Here is an 8,234-nt window from a genome sequence, read left to right as displayed (position 1 = left end):
AATGTCACCATCCTGCACCATGGTAACATCACGATCCTGCACTATGGCAACCTCACCATCCTGCACCATGGTAACCTCACAATCCTCACCATGGTAACCCCACCATGGTAACCTCACCATCCTGCACCACAGAAAAATGACCATGGTAACGTCACCATGCTGCACCATGGTAATGTCATCATCCTGCACCATAGTAACCTCACCATGGTAACGTCACCATCTTTCACCATAGTTACCTCACCATCCTCACCATGGTAACCTCACCATCCTGCACCACAGTAACCTGACCATGGTAACATCACCATCCTGCACCACGCTAATGTCACCATCCCGCACAATAGTAACCTCATCATGGCAACTTGACCAGCCTGCACTATGGTAATGTCACCATGGCAACCTCACCATCCTGCACATGGTAACGTCCCCATGGCAACCTCACCATCCTGCACCATGTTAACATCACCATTCTGCACCATGGTAATGTCACCATCCTGCATCATAGTAACCTCACCATGGTAACGTCACCATCCTTCACCATAGTTACCTCACCATGGTAACCTCACCATCCTCACCATGGTAACCTCACCATCCTGCACCACAGTAACCTGACCATGGTAACGTCACCATCCTGCACCATGCTAATTTCACCATCCCACACCATAGTAACCTCACCATGGCAACTTGACCATCCTGCACATGGTACGTCCCCATGGCAACCTCACCATCCTGCACCATGTTAACATCACCATCCTGCACCATGGTAATGTCACCATGGCAATCACAGCATCCTGGTTGTGGACGTGATACAAACTTTTTTCAACATGTTTTACAAATTTGAGCTCATGGCCATTCACGTCAAACACCCACAGTTTAAAAAAAAGACAACGTTTACTTTTCTCTTCCTCGCTGCCTATCATCTCTGTCTCCTTGTTCCCTCATTCCCCACTCCCCGTTCCAGCAAAGTGAACTTTGGTCTCAGAGAACAGCAGGCTCTCGGTGTGTGTCGCTGTGGTACGTTGACAGTTTATCTCCTGCCGAGGGTTATGTAATTGATTCCTCCCTCGTCCTACACCCAGAACCCACTCCCAGACTGGATACATCCCGGTCTGGCTCCTAGTTGTCTGACCCCCCTTGATCACTATCTTACTTTTCCTTTCTGCTCAACTTGTTTGGGACATTTTGGCTTCCGTAGTTAACTAAAATAAACCATTTAACTCATGGTGAGGTCTGGGCAAAATTCCATATGCAATGAATTGTGGGTGTGCGTGTACTTGTGTACTTCATAGTCATTATATTGTCACGACTTTGATCATTTTCGTGAATGTAAGCTGCATCACGCTCGCATTATTAGTGATGATTTCAAACCAGACAATAATACTGTTCATGGATCCCTACAAAAAATATTTTTGGTTCCACTAGTCTTCCATTCTATTGTTGACCTTTATAAACTGTTTTATTTTTGCCCAGGTCTACCATGTCTCATAACAGGAGATAAACAAATGCTATACTGTTGACTTTTTTTTTTCTTGTCCTGAAAATGAATGAATCCCCTGTCCCCCTCTTCTTCTTGCTCCTCCCTCTCCTCTTCCTCAGCGCATCTTGTAGTCCACGTCGGCATTGGCCATGTTTGAGCCCGGGCTGGAGTCCTGCTGTCGTCTGGACTGAGGGACGAGAGGAGGAGCAATAATAAGAAATAAGAGAGGGTTATGAAAACATAGGGAGAGGGGGCCAGAGAGGGACAAGGGGGGGAGAAAAGGGAATAAAGTCAGTATACAGGATATACTTGTCCAAAAACACTGTCCTACCACAAATAACAAAAAATGACACCACGATCACGTCATGCTCTATTTGTGACAAGAACGACAAGTACGCGACATGAACACTTGAACACACACCTGCATTAACTGCGTCACAAAGAAAGAAAGCCTGAAGTCACCAATCATATAATAGAGCATTTAAAACCCAATCATATAATATGTATGAAATAACATACAGCTGCAGAGCCTCAATTCATTTTTTGCTAATTGCCACCAAGGTTGCACTTCCACATAATTCCTCTAGAGGGCGGCATAGAGCTTTGTGGTATTAACTGCCATGGTTCATAAACATAATTCATGTTGATATTTGAGTAAAGGCAGGAGCCGGATTTGACAGACATACAGACACACACACACACACACACACACACACAAACACACACACTGACGCAGACACACACACACACACAAAAAAAAGTCATCCACATGACTGGACTTAAAATATTTTATGACTTGATGATGTGAGTCTGTCCAAACATAGATAGCCATAGAGGGGGAGGAAAAAAAGAGGTGAAGAAAGGGAGAAAAGGGAAAAAGAAAGGATGGACAAAAAAGTTGGAAGGAGGTGTAGGAAAGTTGGAGGTGTGGGAAAGGATGGAAGGAAGGAGGGAGAGGTGAGACATGGGGGAGAGATAGTGAATGGGTTGCTTGGTTCGAGTGGCGTGTTGATGACATCGCCCTGAGTCACCCTAATAGCACTGTAGTCCACACACACACACACACATGCACACACACACACACACACACACACACACACACACACACACACACACACACACACACACACACACACACACACACACACACACACACACACACACACACACACACACACACACACACACACACGCACTACACGTCATGCTACCATTTTAACTCATCTGAGCCAGACTGCCTGTGATATGTGTCTGCCGTTTGAAGACCTGTGTGTGAGGGAATTTGGCTACCAGTATCGAAACAACTTCAATCACGCGTCACGTGTGGCTCGGTTATAATTATGTTATTAGGAGTCGGCGTGGAATGCATGGTAGAATCAGCCCCAAGCAACTTGAGTCCAATCATCCCGGAGATTTTTTTTAAACCTTAAAATATATATTAATGGCCTGCTTTTTTTTCTTTTTTATCTTTCATTTTCTCGCGACCCCCCCTTGAAATTCCTCCCCGCCCCACTAGGAGTGGGGGGGCGCACCCCACACTTTGAACACCACTGATTTACTGATATATTTGTGACCCATATTTCTATACGGTGTAAACCGCTTACAATGATCACGTTACAGTGAACAAACCCTTATATGCATCAAAAAGCTTGGGACAGAATCATTCCTATACAAATGCTGTTTAAATAATTTGCTTAGTGCGTAGTAAAATGTAAAACAACGGTAATTCCATATTTCTTACTATTCTCCCATGATACTTTGCCTCGCAGTAACATGTCTGCAGTGGGGGCACTACGCCCGGGCTTGCTGGTGCTGTAGCCCTGTCAGGGTTTTGCATAGCGCCGGCGCAGCCCCAGCCCCTCCCCAAGGATTTCCATACAATTTTACATTTTCATTAAACACTTTAAATCCTGTCCGACAATTATTTTCAGATTAAAATTAATTTAAGACTGATCATTCTTAAAAACAGGCAGGTGTAGGGCAGTGGCGTAAATGCGTTATGTAGTCGGAGCGATCTCCGCTCTGCTGCCCATCCCGGTTTCCCGTTTCTCACAATAAATCAAGTAAATAAAAACAGAGTTTTTATTTTAGATGTATTTATTTTTCTCCGTTTCCTAATTGAACTTAACGAAAAAAAAGCACCCCGTGTCAGACTCCGCTGAGCCATTGATACCATTTGAAGGTCATCTGCACATGGTTATACTAATCACCCGCTTATAGCGATCAGTTTGACCCGGACGGAGGTGATCGCCACGAGAGGTTTCCAATGCAATACGTAAAAATGAGAGATTCTCTAAATTAGAATCGGTTTTTCAGGCTTTTTTCTGAAGCTTCTCAACGCCGATATCTAATGACAATGAATGACAGACTGAGTTGAAAACAGAGTAAACAAAGGTACAGACCATCACAAGTCAGTTTTAGTTACCAGGAAGTGACTTCACAAGACATCACGTATAAGAGGTTTTTGGGCGTCTTGTGAGTGGTTTTAAAAGGAACAGGAACTACCTTTTTTTTTTTTTTTTTTTTTTTTAATCATCATCAGGGTGACTGGGTTTGGTTTGTTCTTGTCTTGAGAAAGAGTGTTTCACACCCATGGAAGAGGGAAAGGGAGATAGATAGATCGGTGTTGTCACGACACAACTTACCTAAAAAATGAGGGAAATAAGTCTTGTAAATTTCAATCCAAGACTCGGGTCTGAGAGTCTGAGACTATTTCAAACCATGACTGAGAAAGGCCCTTTCAGTTCAGTCCACATTAAAAGTGTGATTTAGTCTCACAGGCCTTATCTGTGTCCGTGAAAGCGCCCCTTTAGAATATTAATCTGACGATGTGTGAATTTTCAATGCATCTCTCAAAGCAGAGCTGTGGGAGATTCTGTTTCACAGGCGAATCAAAAATCGAAAGTCCAGATCCAAAACTCGATCGAAAGAGTGAATAGACTGGGAGATCCCAGATATTCTGAGATAAAGGGGCAATTTCGTGGAAACAGATGAGGCCTAATCTTAGGCTGGACTAACTCAAATGGCCTTTCTCAGTCATGGTTTAAAATAGTCTCAGGCAAGATTATCTTTGGATTCATGGATGTAGCCTCAGGTCGACCTTGACAACAGAGACGATGGATTATCTGGATTAAGACCAAGACCAGAGAAAAAGCGCTGAATACTCCTTCATTACCTTCGTCCCGGACTTCCTCGTCTAGTAATTTATCTAAGATTAAGCCACGTTTGTACGTTGCCTTCCCTGTGAGGGTCCTTTGCTTTTTGTTGTCTTTCTGGAAAGGAGTGGTAGTCGGTAGTTTTCTCTATCGATCCACAGACGGTGGCCTGCTGGAGCCTCCACGTGCTGTTTAACCACAACTCAATACTATGGGAGCTGGAGAGAGAGTGAGTGTTGTGTGTGTGTGTGTGTGTGTGTGTGTGTGTGTGTGTGTGTGTGTGTGTGTGTGTGTGTGTACATGGCTATGCAGGGGGTCTGATTGCAATCAATACTAATGATATATTAATGCTTTCAGTGCCGGCTCATCGTTCACCAGCAAATCTTCTGCCTAGGCCTTGTACCTTGAGTGGGCCTGTGTGTGTGTGTGTGTGTGTGTGTGTGTGTGTGTGTGTGTGTGTGTGTGCGTGCAGTGGGGTTACAACATTTATTTTCCATAAATTACTCCTCTATCGATCATTGTGACAGGTACCAACCCCAACTAATCTCTGCTTTTAGTCAAAAAAATAGAAAAGACGTTCATCTCCCAAAAACGGGAAAAAACAGTAAAACAACAACGACCAAAATGATTTGTTCAACTTTCATGCCTTCCATCCCACTGTGTCCCCCATTTCCTGTATGGTGGTAGCGATACAGTGGGTCCTGTCTTCTTGTCAGGATCAGAATCGGAAGGTGTTTATTCCGCCAGGCACATTTACATTTACCAGGAATTATGTTCTGGCGAGGTTTCAAAAAAGCTTATAACAGTCTGAAAAATGAAGAATAAAAATAATAATATCGTGACGAAAAAATGAAAAAATATGAGGAAATACAAAACATAAAATAGCCAGATAAATAACATACTGAGTATACTGAATGCAATACTATGCGTAGGATAAATGATTGTTATTGTTTTTTTATGTATTTTTAAATATAAGACTCCCTTGTGTCCTCCAATCTTAGATATTTGTCACGTTTTATTATTGTGGTTCGTCACATTCACTCAAGTTCACTCTATTACATTTCACTGCATATATGTATGAAAGTATGTATATGTATGTGACGAATAAACCTCTTGAATCTTGAATCTTGAATCTAGGTATAAACGCACCGTCCTGCCGAATATATCACATTGTACTGAGGGAAAGAACAAAGTCATTTATTGTTGTTGTTTAACTTTTACTCCACTACATTTCTAAGCAAACATCACGTCATGTTACTTTATTTATTCTTTTTTTAAATCAGTGTTTATATTTATATTTGTAAATGGCTGACACCACCTGCACTATTTTATTGTAAATTGTCATCTGCTTGAACACTCGTGAAGGAAGGTGCAGTAGCACTTTATGAAGTATGGTTCGTTGTTTACTTGTCAATTTTTTCTTGTTCCCTGTTCACAATTTAGGTTTATTTTATAGTTAGTTTGGTCAATTTATAGATTTATATTTAATGTTTATTTTTTAGGTAAAATGTATATTGTTAATTGTTTTGGTTTATTTTTAATCCCTTAGTTTTATTGTACATCGAAAATGGATCCATTTCTAGTTCAGTGTTCAGCTTTCATTTTTTCTTGTTACGTTGTGGGTTTATAGTTATCGTTTGTCATTAGGTTTATTGCCATGTTGTTAGTTACTGTTAATTGTTAGGTTTACTGTATATTCCCACTACCTGTCTATCTATCTATGTATCTATCTATGTATCTATCTATCTATCTATCTATCTATCTATCTATCTATCTATCTATCTATCTATCTATCTATCTATCTATCTATCTATCTATCTATCTAAAAGCTCTGTTATATCAGCGCACTGGATATGACGGATATGAAGTACTTTTATTCTTATTAATTTTAAGTTCATTTAAGAGCAAGTACTTCAATGCTTTCACTACAGTCATGTTGTGTACTTCTTCCACCACTGGTCCCTGATACTCATGTGCTCTGTCTCACGCTCCCTCTCTCTCTCTCTCTCTCTCTCTCTCTCTCTACCCCCTCGCTCGCTCTCACGTTCATTTCCTGTTTCTCTCGTGGCTCTTCCTCATCTGTGTTCTCCTTTCTTTTGAGTTGTTGCTGTGTTACCCCCTTCCACCCACTCTTCTCCACCGCAGCCATACATTATGAATACCTTCTTCTTCTTTTGATTCTGTTCCCCCCTTCATTCTACCCCCACCCCCCTCTTTCCTGCCCAGTTGCAGCATTTTCTGATGGAAATGCATCTGAGGATTGGAAAATAATATTTTATTCAAAGTATGAGAGAGCGAGAGAGAGAGAGAGGTTACAAAGCTAGTCGGGATTAAAGGCAGGAAAAGGTAGAACAGCAGAGATACAGAGAGAGGGGGGGGGGAGAGAGAGAGAGAGAGAGAGAGAGAGAGAGAGAGAGAGAGAGAAAGAAATATGAGAGGCGCGAGGGAGGTGGAGTAACAGGCTCAAACCACAGAAATGCTGCGGCAGACCCTGCATTTGGAGACACACCCGTGGCATCCACAGGCCTTCCATCCAAAACAAAAAAGACTGAGAGGGTGGGTTTGGGGAGAGATGGATAATGGCCACCTTCGATTGGATTTGAATTGGACGGAGTGATTTTGAAGTTTCTCCTTTGAAATTTGCGAGAAAAAAAATAATAAAAAATCGGACCTCGCAAATGACTCGAGACGCGTCGAAACGCTTCCCTTCTCCTCTGTTTTCACCCCGGGGGGAGAAACTGGAGGCTGCCTAGATGAGGGAGCGCCGGCTCCATTTTAATGGATGTCCTTTCATTCTTCCTTTCCTCCTGTCTCCCTCTCTTTCTTAACCCGCGCTGCCAGGTGCTGCCAGCTTGTGGCAGAGCTTGACAGATGTGCGACGTGAGTCTGCATGTACGGTTTACCAACACGTCTGAATACACACCGGCATCACCAGGAGACCAGACGGGGTTTAATCTAAAATCAGGATGAAGATAATCCTACTTCAATGAATCCAGAATTCATAAAATGCATTTCTGAGACGTCGCTTTGATTTAAGATGAGTTAGTTCCGGATTAGGAAGTCCTACACCGAGGTGATAAAGGACTAGTCAGCGCTTTCTGTCTGGTTTTTCTGTCTGTCTTATTTAAGATAAGGCCGCAAAACCTAAAACCCACACCCTATTTTGCTACTCACAAACAAAAATACAGGTATAGGTGGTTTGATGAGTCATCTAGAATAACTTTTAAAAACGAGATAAATTGGGATTACGTCAACTCAAACCAACACCATCACTGAATGAGTGAATATTTGAAAGGTTGAACACAGCATTAAGGCCTTTTCAGATTATCAAGACACTCATGGGCCGTCACATGGAGGCAGATTAGGCCTAATCTGAGACTAAATGACATTTCAAATCTGGACTGACTGAAATGGCCTTTCTCAGTCAACGTTTAAAACAGTCTCAGACTTAGCCCTAGTCTTGGCTTAAAAAATCTGATTTCCAGAAGGAAGATCAGAGCTTATCTAGGTCTAAGTGAAGGCTTAAATATAAACCTAGCCAGAGGCAGGTTTATATTTAGATTAATGGATGTGGGTCTCCAGGTCGAACTGGACAGAGGAAATGG

General features: G+C 42.3%; 1 protein-coding gene across 2 annotated transcripts in view; it reads right to left on the bottom strand.

Annotated features, from left to right (window-relative positions):
• Nucleotides 1-1,570: 1,570 nt before the first annotated feature.
• cbfb (core-binding factor subunit beta) overlaps nucleotides 1,571-8,234 on the bottom strand; it is a 36,923-nt gene continuing 30,259 nt past the window's right edge. The window contains exon 7 of one of the 2 annotated variants that reach the window (XM_080003009.1): nucleotides 1,571-1,661. The gene's annotated coding sequence lies outside the window, so the exon portion shown is untranslated. The remainder of the gene's footprint in view (nucleotides 1,662-8,234) is intronic. The other variant, XM_080003008.1, reaches the window with a different exon arrangement.

The sequence above is a fragment of the Zeus faber genome (genome assembly GCF_960531495.2).
Source record: "Zeus faber genome assembly, chromosome: 6".
Classification (NCBI taxonomy): domain Eukaryota; kingdom Metazoa; phylum Chordata; class Actinopteri; order Zeiformes; family Zeidae; genus Zeus; species Zeus faber.
The sequence above is the reverse complement of the archived record's forward strand: the minus strand, read 5'-3'. Positions and strand labels throughout refer to the sequence as shown.